Source organism: Haliotis rubra, unplaced genomic scaffold (genome assembly GCF_003918875.1).
Source record: "Haliotis rubra isolate DU_JTF1 unplaced genomic scaffold, ASM391887v1 Scf2153, whole genome shotgun sequence".
Lineage (NCBI taxonomy): Eukaryota > Metazoa > Mollusca > Gastropoda > Lepetellida > Haliotidae > Haliotis > Haliotis rubra.
Genome location: NW_025766174.1, coordinates 1 through 14,157, shown reverse-complemented (window position 1 = coordinate 14,157; position 14,157 = coordinate 1). Strand labels below are relative to the sequence as shown.

The 14,157-nt window shown below is 41.3% G+C and overlaps 1 long non-coding RNA gene across 1 annotated transcript; it reads right to left on the bottom strand.

Moving 5' to 3' along the window:
- Nucleotides 1-1,268: 1,268 nt before the first annotated feature.
- Nucleotides 1,269-14,142, bottom strand: LOC124276924. Its single transcript, XR_006898693.1, has 2 exons — nucleotides 13,279-14,142; nucleotides 1,269-1,538 (listed from the first exon to the last, which is right to left on the bottom strand). It is a non-coding gene; the product is annotated as an uncharacterized LOC124276924 (long non-coding RNA).
- Nucleotides 14,143-14,157: the final 15 nt, after the last annotated feature.

Genomic DNA, 14,157 nt, shown 5'->3' with positions numbered 1-14,157 from the left:
CGTAAATGCTTTAGGAGGTCGTAAACACTACAAAGATGGCGTCAACGATTATGGCACTGCAAGTGATTAAAACGCGCCAACAAAGAAGACCTCAGAAATTTTGAGACAGGCCGAACGTGCTCGACACTCATGTTGTTTTTATAACTGTGCAGAAAGTTCACATGCTATTCCGACCTCCCTGCAAGTGTTGTGTACACAGACGTATTTGGCAAAAGGGGTTTTCCTCAGTGAAATCGGGGATCTCCATGGAGTATCCCGAGCTAGTGTGTCAAGAATACTCCGCGACACCGCTAGTGCTCTGGCCGTGTATCTGGACTTGATTAAAAAACCCTGGGTGCCACAGGGACATATGTCCTTCCTCTTCAACCCTCACTATGAAGTCCAATAAAATTCTATAATATGTCACGCACACAAATATACTTCACAGTTTTGTATTCTGCGGGAAATTCCCTGTTTCTTGATACCATCCACTAAAATCTCAGACAAAGCTAAAGTGCTTAAATAACCTTTCAAAATAGGCTTCATCGTAAATGTCGCCATTTTATACACAATACAAAATCACGATTCACAGCATTATTTGCTGTACAGTGTAGACAGTATGTTTTCAAATGTGAAAATCGGATAATTACTGGGAGTACTGAATTTCAAAAAATTTGTGAAACGGTCGTGAAGGAGGTCGGAAGAGGGTCGTAAACAAGGTCGTATGGGCTACGACCTCCTAAATGTAGGAGGCTTTTGTGAAAACATATAACAATACACAGATAGTCAGAGTCACTCTGATTACTTACATTTCATATTTATGTACAAACGATCCCTGAATCAAGGGAAGAGTCCTCGCAAAATCCTGTGTACCCTTGTCAGCGACCGCCCGCGTTTCACAAAAACCTCCCAAATTTAGGAGGTCGTAGCCCATACGACCTTGTTTACACCCTCTCGGCAAGCCTCGGATATTTGTAACTTTATCAACTCGTGTTGATATAGTTGATATCTGTAGACACTTGGGTGAGATTCTCTATTTATAACCATGAGGCGGAAATGGTTACCATTATTTTATTCATTTTACCAATCTATAGTCATCGTAGAAAAATATCATCTTCTAGCCATTGCACTAGTATACAGGTTACTCTGAAAGCCTAAGCATCTATGCAACATAGATTCAATCATTCAATCATCTTCACTCACTCACGCACAGACATAAATTATCACACGTGACCACCCTTCAATCTGTCCATCTTCCATCGTGGCATGTATCAGTGGACCTCCACCAATTTTCTAAATTTTCAACAATCCGTTTCGGCTTCTTATCATCACTGACCAGTGAACACAACCGACACCAAAATTTGGTGTTTAGGAAACCGCCGGTCCCTTTCCAGTTGAAATATTCATTATAAAGTTCGTCATTTTTATCCAGCATTTTCATATATTCAGCTAATTCTTTCGCTGACTTGAAGTTCTCCACGTGGATATAGGAATGCGGTGGTGCAACTTCCTCGTAGTCTTCCGGGTGCGCGCCCATCACAATCGGAACGACGTCCTGACTGAAAATATAGAAAAGAAGATTGTTTAATTATTTTTGACATGGTATTTGAAAACTTTTGAAATGATCATGAGCAAGATAGAACTATTCTGTTCTGTAAGACTTCAAAGCATTGCATAGGAGTATAGGAGTGCGTGATTTCATTCTTACACCTCTTTGAACTGTGAGTGAGTGAGTCATTACGTAACTTTTCGCAATATTCCAGGAAGAAGACGGCGGGGAAATTTCTAGGGAGACCATAAATGGGCTTCACATATGGGGAATTGGACTGGGTTTTTTTGTATGACGAGCGCCCACTCTAACCACTAGGCTTATTGTCCTTCTGGTTGCTGAATAAACCCCTTAGGATGCAGTTGTCGAAAGCTTTATACTTTGGGAAAAAACATGGTAACATATATTTTTTAAACATTAACAAAACGTTACGTTTCATCAAATTTTAAGGATTTTAAATTTTATTGAAAAGAAAATACTTTTTCTTGTAGTTATTGATCATCCTCTTCAAAATTGTCGTAAACGTAGGGAATAAAGTGTTGTTCGTGTAATTAGGTCTTGCGTGTAACTCAGCGACACACTGACATATGCACTAGGTCGTCAACTTTAACCCAGTGTCACAGGAACCCATGTGCCCGGTTTACACCTTTTTTTCTACCAAAGTCAACATTGAATCGTTACGAAACATTTCTACAGTAAAGTACAAAATGTCAAACCCTTTTGCCATGTAAATGTCGTGGACACCGAGCAAAAGGTCAAATAGTTGTGAATGCAAGTGGCAAAGATTAAAACCAAACTACAAAAAAATTATTGAGGTGATCACTGTTTGAAACTTTATATGCTGGATATTTAACCTAGATATGAGTGACTTGCATGCATTTCTACCCATCAAGGCACTAACGGGCTGACCGCCTCCGTGGTGTAGTGGTTAGAGCGTCCGCCCGGAGAGCGACCTTCCGCGGGTTCGATCCCCGGTCGCGTCAAACCAAAAAGACGTTAAAATATGGTACTTGTTGGTCTCTGTCTGGCGCTCGGCATTAATGGGTACAACATGGACTGGTTGGCTCGGAGTCAGTATAATGTGTCTGAATATGGTATTCATGCTTCACTGCGGCATGGTATCTCAGTAGGCTAGCACTATAAAACCAGCTTAAGTCTGGGGTAGTACAAGCAGCCGCACATACACATACACACGCATGCACGTCGTCATATGAGCGAAATATTCTCAAGTGCGACGTTAAAACCCAATTCACCTCACCTCACCTCACTAACGGGCTGATGTATGTACATAGAGAGAACCTGTTGTGTAAGTACATGTATCTGTATGTAGAAATTATGTTTTCGTTCATTTACTAACGATTCTCCTCGATTTTTAACAAGTAGCAAAATAAAAAATATCCGTAATCATTGGTAAAGGGTCATTGCAAAAGAATACCCAGTCCTCAGAAACAAGTTCCTTTTGGTGTAACAGGATGAATAGCTGTGAAATTACATGAATGGATAACTGAAAGTCAGTGATGACACCAGGTGTTCGAGTATAGGTTAAGTATCACCAGCCCTACCGGTAGCACCTCCATTCACAAAACGTGCTGGTATTTATTTGTTCTTCTTATTATTATTTTTTATTATTTTTTTTTTTTAGCCTGAAGCACAGCAGTATTTCTGCAACCGCGGCCTGTCAACAAACCAGACAATCAAGTGATCGATGAAATCTCTGCTATAAGCAGAATTTCTGGAAGTTTTGAACTCTATCAATATCAAGCGTCCATGAATTCAGGTGAAGACAATTTAAATATTAACCTGAACAAGCAGGGGAACTTTTGAGAATTGCATCGGCATTTTGTCTGAACCCTGTTTATGCAAATCTTGCAGTGTCCTCTACTTGTCTGCCATAAAACCTTTAAAAGCTTTGCTTAGACCGTGAATGATAGAATCTAGATGCAACTATTAACGCCCTTTAAAATCCTCGGATAAATGGCATGCTCGGATTTACTATGAAACAGGGGTGGTGGGGTAGGCTAGTAGGTAAAAGCGTTCGCTCGTCACGCCGAAGACCCGGGTTCGATTCCCCACATGGGTACAATGTGTGAAGCCCATTTCTGGTGTGATATTGCTGGATAGTTGCTAAAAGCGGCGTAAAACTAAACTCACTCACTCTTATCTGATCTTACCCTTGGAGTGAAACGTTCCCAATATTTAAATACGTGTTATAAGCCCAGAATTTCACGTTGTCGGAGTAAACTTTAGATGACATTTGTTGCTATTTTTGGCATAGCTTGTCCTCCACGTATCTGCCATACAGTATTTAATTTTAAAAAGCTTTACTTTAACCTTGAATGATGTCACCTTGATGCAAATTTAGTGCAAGAGTCATATGACGACCTTTAAAAATTTTCGGATCAAGGGCATGCTCGGTTTTACAAATATTCCTGACCTTTTAAAGATGCGGTTGTAACTTATGATCCCCTCGCCTTGTGACAAATGCCCCAAGGACCAAGAAATGACGCTGTCGTTTCAGTTTGTCGTGTCGTAAAGTAAAAACACTGAACATGCTACCTTTGTAAGAGGTCGGGCGTTACGTGGTCGCACGTTTACGTGTCTTTAATGAACGCGTAACCTTGTGATCTCCTATTCCGTTTGTGAGTGAGTGAGTTTAGATTTACGCCGCTTTTAGCAATATTCCAGCAATATCACGGCGGGTGACACCAGAAATGGGCTTCACACATTGTACCCATGTGGGAATCGAACCCGGGTCTTCGGCGTGACGAGCGAATGTTTTCACCCCTCGGTTACCCCACCGCCCCTATTCTGTTTGTAGTGGGTTAGTGATACGCAAGCGTGATAGTGACTACTGAGTGGGAGAGGATTGTTTTACGCCACGTTTCACGTGCCTTCAAGTGTACGAGTAACCTAGCGATATATACTATTCTGTTTGTGAGTGAGTGAGTGAGTTTAGTTTAACGCCGCTTTTAACAATATTCAAGCATATCACTGCGCCGGACATTAGAAATGGGCTTCACACACTGTCCCCGTGTGGGGAATCGAACCTGGGTCTTCGGCGTGACGAGCGAACACTTTAACCACTAGGCTACCCCGTTTGTAGATTAACATCCTTTAAGCCTGTCAGGAACCCGTGACTACGGATTATAAGAACAGATTCTATCTTTGGCAGCATTTCATCCATTGATTTCCTCTTTCCTCTTACATATGATGGGGTATGGTTGCCGTGTTCCACACAGACCACGAATCCCACGAATCGCCACGAATTGACAAATTTGCGGATTCGTAGATGAATCGTAATCAGTTCGTTAAGTTCGTAACTAATTCGTATATAGTCGTAGTCAGTTCTTGCAATTCTTGAGCACCAAGGTGGTTCGATTCCAGTCGAATAATACGAATATTCGTAATTCTATCGTACCTGGGCCCTTATTCTCGAAACGTTCGTAACCCTAAGAATTCTTAACTTTGATCGTAGCCAATGTGTTAAGAATGGACTTAAGAAGTTCGTAGCGCTACGAACATTTCGAGAATAGCCAGCCTGTATCGTAACGGAATCGTAGAGCGTCATGAATTGAACCAGCAACAATGCACATTTCTACGAATCCTCAAATCCATCAGTTCGTGGCGATTCGTGGTTTGTGTGGAAGATGGGCATAATTAAAGCGTTCGTTCGTCACGCCGAAGATCCGGGTTCGATTCTCCACATGGGCACAGTGTGTGAAGCCCATTTCTGGTTGTCCCCACGCAGTGATATTGCTGGAATATTACAGAACGCGGTGTAAAACAATACTCACTCACTACTCACTATCAATCCTGCGCATCACTCAAACCGAATAGGGGCTGTGGGATAACACTGTGTGAAGCCCATTTCTGGGGCCCCGCAGTGATATTGCTGGAATATTGCTAAAAGCGGCGTAAAACTACAATCACTCACACCTCTGCCGTATCACACTTCAGCCATATTAATAGCGTTCGATGTAGCGTTCACTCGAAGTCGCGTTCACGGTCACACAAGATTAACACGTGACTGTTCCATTTCGATCAGTACATACACTCGTGGAATTCATACTGCAGCTGGATTGCCTGGTGTGGTCGATTCACGCGTGACGTTCACTAACACAGCGCATTTTATGCAACCCTAAGTTGTATACCTAATATTCATTACCTACGAGCGAAACTTTTCTCTAAATCGACCGTAACGGAGCATGAAATACGTTTTATTTGTTTGTTGTGTATAATGTTACCTCAGCAATATTGCAGCTAAATGACGACAGTCTGTAAACAATCGAGTCTTGGCCCGACAATCCAGTGATCAACAGCATGAGCATCGATCTACGCAATTGGGATACTATGGCGTGTGTTAACCAAGTCAGCGAGCCTGACCACCCGATCCCGTCAGTCGCCTCTTACAACAAGCATGGGTTAGTGAAGAAACATCTAAGCCGGGTCTTCACGGTTACATGAAATACGTAAAACTATGCGGTAACCAGTGAAATCGAGAATGAACAGGGGATGAACCGAACGGATCCCAACACAGTTGAACACGTGAAATTGCAAGATTTGTAGGGAATTCAAATTGTGGCACAGAGGTCTTTGATTGCATGAACGTGATCGCCAATGCCCTGAATTCATCGCACCAAAGCTCTTTACGTATACAGACGTGTTTTTTCTTTCAAAGTATGTTTGCCATGGGGGATGGTTCATGTATATTCACCGGACTTTTCAGAACGGGCAGCACTTATAGTCTTCAACAACCAGAGCATTGAGTCAGATCATATTAAATATATAATGGGTGCACTGCAAGAAGGGGTACTGTCATTTTGGTTCTTACCGTTTATAGAGAGGTTTATAATTTTTAAACTCTCAACATTTGTTTCAAAACCTTTTTAAATGATAATTTACAGGCAGTCTCTGTCGTACACGAGTGACTGAGCATTGTTGTTTTACGCCGCTTTTAGCATCGCCCATTTACCGAAACAACGACATTGAAACGTTGTCACGGCCAACAGAGCCGAATACGATATAGACCCATCTTTGGAACTATCCCGCCAAGTTCAAGGCTGGAGATCCTCTGGCGGATTGGCGGACGTTATCCAATACGAGGGTAAGCTAAATCGCACTGGTCATCGGTGGTGGTCCGCACGCTCCCGGCACAGCGTGGGGCGGTGGGGAGGTATGATGGTTCCAAAGCGTTGGCTCGTCATTCGCCGAAAGACCAGGTTCGAATCCCCACATGGGTACAATTTGAAACTGAAGCCCATTCCGCAGTGTCCCCGCCGTGATGTTGCTGGAATATTGCTAAAAAGCGGCGGAAAACCAAACTCAGTCAGTCAGTCAAGTCCGGCACAGCGATGACTTTAACATAACATACTATAGCTGGCGCCGCATGGAACTCTGGGTAGGAGGAGAGTGCGGTGGTGGTATCACAACAATCATTTGACGGATTGGTGGCATAGTCATGGTGACCATACCTTTCCGCTATTGTTTATATTAACATTTTGACGTATTCCTCTCAGATTGCAGGTAACGTATTACCAAATTCAAATTCAGTTTTGCATTTGTTTAGAAGTTTTGTTCAGTTTTGAATATGGTTTTAAAGCATGTATAACAACAATGTAAGTGTTTTCATACTTTTATCACTTAATACGGTAATAATTTCCCCGTATATGCATTGTTTTGCTACACCGATATCGGCGAAAACGCTGGGTCCAGCAAGATAAACCATATCTTCCCTGTTCCGAGCGGGAAAAATAACCGATATCTGACCCTCAGTTTAATGTGCGACGCCATGGAATGTAACACAATAAAATGACGTCGTGTGTTCCATGAGGTCATGAAAATGACGTCAGATTTAGTTGCCTAACGGCCTCAGTCAGATATAAGGGCGTTTCAACAGGATGGTACGGGGCAAGATATGGAAAATCTGGTGATAACCTCAAAATAAGGTAGGGTGGTACTTTAATTAACGGTCATTTTGTATATATTGTGCAATAGTGAAGACTGCTGCCGCTAAAATAACACAATGTTTGAATATCTAAAACTAATTATATATCAGTATACAAAGGTATTAAAGCGTATACAAGAGAAGTAAATTAAACTATTTCCTCGTCACTGTTACTGAATTTTGCATAATATAGGCCAATACCTACTAGGCGGTAACGTACGCGATATTTCACAATGCGATGCGTCTGTCCAATGCTAACAATTTCAGGAGGTATTTTGTAAGGAACGAATGGACGTCAATATAATAATATACCATGGATACGACCCCGAGTTCCATATAAGATTTAAAATACAGTTCGGCTCTACCACTATGTATAGTGTAATAAAGCACACTTTGCCCTGAAGTATTATAGTTAAAGCACGAGGGACGCTCGCTTTCGCTCGTTAGATACCAAATCATTCACTCGTTTCATAAATATGTTATTACACGGGACATCGTTTAGTATTCTCTATTTATACCATTGTGACAGAGGTATTAGCATTGTGACGTCATAGCTGTAAACCATTATGACGTCATACGTCTAGCAATTATTACACTAGTGTAATATTGCTGTAAAATATTACACTGCAGTATCTACACGGGCGAGTAATAAAAACCTTTCCGACAAAGTTATGTTTGGGTTAGTTGTTGTCTCTCATGTGGGGAATCAAACCCGGGCCTTCGGCGTGATGAGCGAACGCTTTAACCTCTAGGCTACCCTACTGCCTCCTCTTATTAGGGTCTGCTGAGCAGGTACACTAAAATCCCATTCTGTTGACGACCAATTTGCGTCCCAAGTAAACAACAGGGGCACAGGATCGATTGATCAGAAACCGGGATCTATGAAATCGAACTGCAAATATGAAATTCATGGAGTACGCTGGAATTTGTTGGACGATTAGATAGCATCCACATACAGCTCATCTCTCCGTGATGGACGGCCACGTTGTCGGCGTCGTCGTACCTTGGCCAACAGACGCCCAATAGTGTCACATTATCAGAACGGGGAGTTGGTGGCGTGTCATGTTTTCACACGAGTGAGTAGAGTAAGTTTGGTTTTGCGCCACCTTCAGCAATATTCCAGCAATAGCACGTTGGGGACACCAGAAATTGTACCCATTTGGAGAATCGAACCCGGGTCTGCGGCGTGACGAGCGAACGCTTGAACCACTAGGCTATCCCACCGTGAATGTTTTCCACACGAGTCAGGTCACATGGGTACAATTTATGAAGACCATTTCTGCTGTCCTCCGCCGTGATATTGCTGGAATATTATTGTTAAAGCGGCGTACAACCAAACTCACTCCGCGTAGAACAGCTGTACAATACTAATGCCTTTCAATCATGTTTTGATGAACACCGACTGAAGTAGGTGTGTCATACCGGTGAATACAGGCCAGTGCGGTGGTGTAGTTGCTACATACCACCATCACTGTGGGCGGGTCGCAGTGTCCCGGTAGCCCGACAATACACCCAGAGACCATGGCGTGTGCGGTGTTGTGAACGTTATCAGTGTTTGTTAAGCTGCATCTACAAGTACCCTGTCCCAGATCAGGGGGCGTACTTTGCACAGACGATGTCACCCAAGTCGTCAGTAGTCTAGTGACCCCGGCCAGCAGATTAGACAGCCTTATCAGTCCAGGTCAGCTTGGCCGTTTCACGTATGTCGATCAGAGACTATTTAGAATACGTACAAACTGGGCCTACCAACCCGGCATATGTCCGCCAGATGTCAGCACTCTCACTGACCTCGTCATGCGAGTAACGATTAACTGCCTGGCAATATAAAGTATATGTTTGATTGTGGCAAAATGGAAACAAACAATAAATGGTCACACGATGAAACATACCTTGCAAACAAGTGCCAGTTCGTTAACTGGCCTAGGCAATTTTATTCCATCAGAGGTAAGAAGTGTCAATATTTCTGATCAGCATAGCGTGTGTTCAATGAATAAGATTCTAAACCAGGTAGATCTCCCCATGGAGGATATGTCCGATCTACCTCCATTGTTTTGGGTGTTTACAAAATATTGATTGTCTTGTTTCGTAAAAAATTCCACCTGTATCCCATTAAATTACTGTGTATCTTCAGACTGAGCTGTCCCTGGCTGCTTAGTTTTGACTGTAACAGGGATTCAGAAATAAAATTTAAATTACAAAATAAATAAATAAATAAATAAATGTTTATGCTGCCTCATCTTGGTGTTTCTTTAATAATGTGTTTCGACACAATATATGTATAGCCCGACATATAGAACAGAACGTATATGTGTGAGGAGGTTAAGTTGAATCAAGCCTGCTAATGGGATTCACTTGAAGCCTAGTCGTAATACCTTTGTTTAATCTATATGAGGTATCCATCTCTCTCTCTCTCTCTCTCTCTCTCTCTCTCTCTCTCTCCTCTCTCTCTCTCTCTCTCTCTCTCTCTCTCTCTCTCACACACACACACACACAGAGACCAGAGAGAGAGAAGAAGAGAGAAGAGAAGAAATGTATACACTCATAATATTAAGAATATTCACCCAATAGAAAATGGCTACCCGGTGGTATAATAGGTCATATTATTATTAACCTTGCGCCACACAGGCAGCTTGGGATAACCGACAAGTTACAACAACGTTGTGCCCAAGTAACCATTAGCAATGTAAGTTTTAGCATTTTTTGCTAGTACAAGTATTTCTGAATTGACTTAATGGAGGAATCGCATCTCGCTTATTGTAATGTTTTTTGTAACCACAATGAACCGGAAAAGGGTCATACTATATATAATTGCATAGCCTAAGCATCTATGAAACCCCAACGTGAATGAAAACATGTAAAACAAACGCAAAATCTGTCTAAAAGCCCTTTTGCCCCACTCACATTTGTCTGAAGGGACTGACAACAGGTTTACGGGAAGTGATTAAGCTGGTGACCTGACATGAAACGTGTCCGTTTGCATAACAATGTTTTGCTTAGGCTGATCCTGGTCTGAAGAGGCTTAATGAGGTCATATGAACCTTTATGTCAAAGGCTACAGCATTTGTAAACATGTAACATTGTGAGCCCAGTGGCTTCGCACATATTGGGAAATTCTGTGACCATCTTATCTTACATTTAATACAGGTAACATGAACACACACAAAACTGTTCCAATACACACCCTTGATATCCGGAATGATACATAAGTCGGAAACATTTGAAAATTTAAAAATTTCCAAATGTTTTCCCCTTACAGAAAATATCCATACTTCAACCTTAGTAAACTAGAAAAAAAAAAATCGGAAATTTAACCATCTGTTACAATTGAAAGTAATGTATTGGAAATACTCGATGACCAAGTATTTTCTGAGGTATTAAAGTTTCTATTCATGTGTAGGAATTGTCTGCAAAATCCTGTCATAGCGTACATGAAATTGGACCTTGTGCATACGACAATATACAAATTAGCATATGTTTCAAGGTTCAGTTTCATACAAATAAGCGCCCAAAGTTCGGGAAGCGTACGCAAATCACTTTATTCACGTATATTTCAATTGTGTACTATCCGGCTTTTGGTCCGGTGATGGTTACTATTTTGAAACACTTGTGTTGCATCAACAATATTTTTCACAAGGTTTGTTTTGTCTGTGTCATTAAATTTACATTTCATAAGCACTACAAGCTCGTTCCAAAGTCATAATTGAATTTATCTTAAAGAATCCAGAAAATCTATGTTCCTAACAAACAAATCATCCTTTAAATATACGATTTAAATCAATTTGCAAAAAACCCAAATTACTACATGTTTATTCTTTATTTTTTTGTGTGTGCATTAAGAAGAGATAACAGGAACATTTGATGCATGACGCTAACCAATTATTTTCGATCATTGATCGGTTTGTAATGGATCAATCATCAGTTATGAGATTTTAACCAATTCCCAACACTAATATACTGAACAACATTAGAAACGCACCACTCATATAATACAGAAATATCCCCGGCAGACTAGGAAATGTACCATATATCAGGCACCGTCAGTGCATTTTAGTGTGGTGCGTTTCTAATGTTCAGTATATATTGGAGACTTCCATACGTTTCCATAAATTTACGTTATTTTTATTGTTTCAGGTCACACTCAGCAATATTCCAGCTATATGGAGGCGGCCTGTAAATAATCGCGCCAGGACCACACAATCCGGTGATAAACAGCATGAACATCGATCTACTGCAACTGGGATACGACATGTCACTCAAATCAGGGGAGCCTGACCACCCGAACCCGTTAGTGTCACCTCTTACGACAAGCATTGGTTACAGAGACCAATTCTTACCCGGATCTTCACGGGTATATGGGATAACAACGTAACATTGTGTTGTGTGTATGTAGCTGTTCCATTTCAAATTGGTAAAATAATGTAGAATGCTTAATCAGGAGGGAGACTCAGTGTCCTGTTCCACCGGTCAACGAAATTACAAAACTATAATTTCAATGTCTCACATATTTAAAAAAGCAAGTAATTATAGATTGAGTCGCAGGCTGATTGTTTACAGAACGTCTGGCGAAGCTGTGGACATGATCGATACATGTATCAAATTATCGACAACATACGCAAACAAAATCTCGACAACGGTAACAGTGCTCTGTGTACCTCCATTGGCTGTTTCGCTGAACACGTCTAATGATATATTTGTCGTATTTGTATCTTAAAGTGAGTGAGTGAGTAAGTATGGTTTTACGCCGCTTTTGTAATGTCCCACAGCAATATCACGGCGGGGGGACACCAGAAATTGAGAAAACTTCACTCATTGTATCTATATGAGGAATCAAACCCGGGCCTTCGGAATGACAAACCACCACCCACGCCCCCAATCTTAAAAGTGAGGAATGAACTACTAGCTGAAAAACAAATCGTTTGCTTAATGATGTGCATGGTATTGTTGTTTCAAAACGTGTTGGAAGCTTAGGACAGGCAGGAGTTCTCTGCCCCTAGCTTCAAATGGGAAGTGCACCCACTGACTTACGATCCTGAGTGCCGTTGTACGAGGAGATCTTAGCGAAAAGATCGTAACTATCATACCATTGCATCGACTTTCGACAATTTTAAGCGCTAAGGTTGTTTTGAAGAGCAACAGCATCCTAGACAAGGTCAGGGACAAGTGCCCAGTTTGAAACAGTGTGAAAAATTGGATGAAATTAGCTTTGACTGCTAACTGGCCAAAACCTTGACACTACTGACACATTATTATTATTACTATGCCACTACTACTGCTACTACTGCTACTACTACTACTACTACTACTACTACTACTACTACTACTACTACTACTACTACTACTGCACTACTACTACTACTATTACTACGACAATTGAATTCACACCATGAACCAACCCAACTTAACTTACTGAGTGCTTTTGTCGTGTACAATGACTTTCCTGATCAAAGAGGACTTGATTTGGGTTTTTTTCCACTCTGTGCATGAAAATACATCACCATGATGTACAAAGCTGTGTTCCAGCGACTCATTTGTGACTCTTGCGTTTGGCTAATCAAGAAATCGTGATATCGGCTCAAATATGCCTGAAGTCAAAAATCCTGAAATAACATACATGTTGTAGTTTCTTTCTGAGCTCTTCTTCACTATGGAGGAATAAAAGATTATATATACTACCACCACTACAACTTGTGGCACGTTATGTTTCCCATGACTCTCGTGGCTCGAAGCTTTATCTGACGACATTAGAGATTACATTGTTTCCCTTCACACATTAAAAGAGCATTTGCCTCTTCTTTTTACACTTTACCTTAATCCGTTGATGAAGAACTTTTCGTTATGTAATCCCTACGGTTTAGCATTCTCAGACGCTTCGTATAAAATTTGTAGTTACTTTGTCTAGCATCCCAAAACAGGTTTTAGCATTTATTTCCACCTTGGCATGACATCCCCCCACAGAAACCGTAAATATCAACCTCCAACGTATTGTTTTAGTTCCTTGGCGTATTCAAACGTCCATTGACGCTCCACAATTTGGCTTACAAACGCAGCCATCTTGGATTTTCCTTTTAGCATAACAATTTCTTGAGCGTGTAATGCGGATGCATTGTCAGAGCGCCAGCTAGCTCATAGGGCGCGACAATGTAGAATCTCTTGAATATGTTGCGGAGTCCAGTTTAACTGTCGGACAAAATCAAATTTCCCGTGGCCATGGGACTTTCTAAAGCAAGAGAAAAATCCACACTGCATCGGATGCCTGTACTTGTTTTCATATTGTTGTAACCATCAATGTCCTGCCCGAATAATATGGCATCTATTCGCTTTTCAGTGGTAGATTTGACCGACCAATTTGCAATTTGAACTGGGCATTTTATGGTCTATAAATGTTTTGTGTTCCTTCCTTCCGACGTTTAAGTTAGTTGGCCCGCTGTCAACTAGAATAACGATGTACGATTATCTCCTTTAAGAATATTCTGGATATTATTCATTTGTTCCAGTATCCTGTCGTGATAGTCCGTGTCCCAAAATAAAGAATCTCTGATACTTTCTTGCTAAAATGATCCACTGTCGCCTTTGAACGTGTTGACCGAGATCCACAACCTCGATCTATACTATTACATATCGGTGTTATTTCGGTATTATGTACCGACTGTGGTATCAACTTAATCTTAATGTCACGTGGTGGATA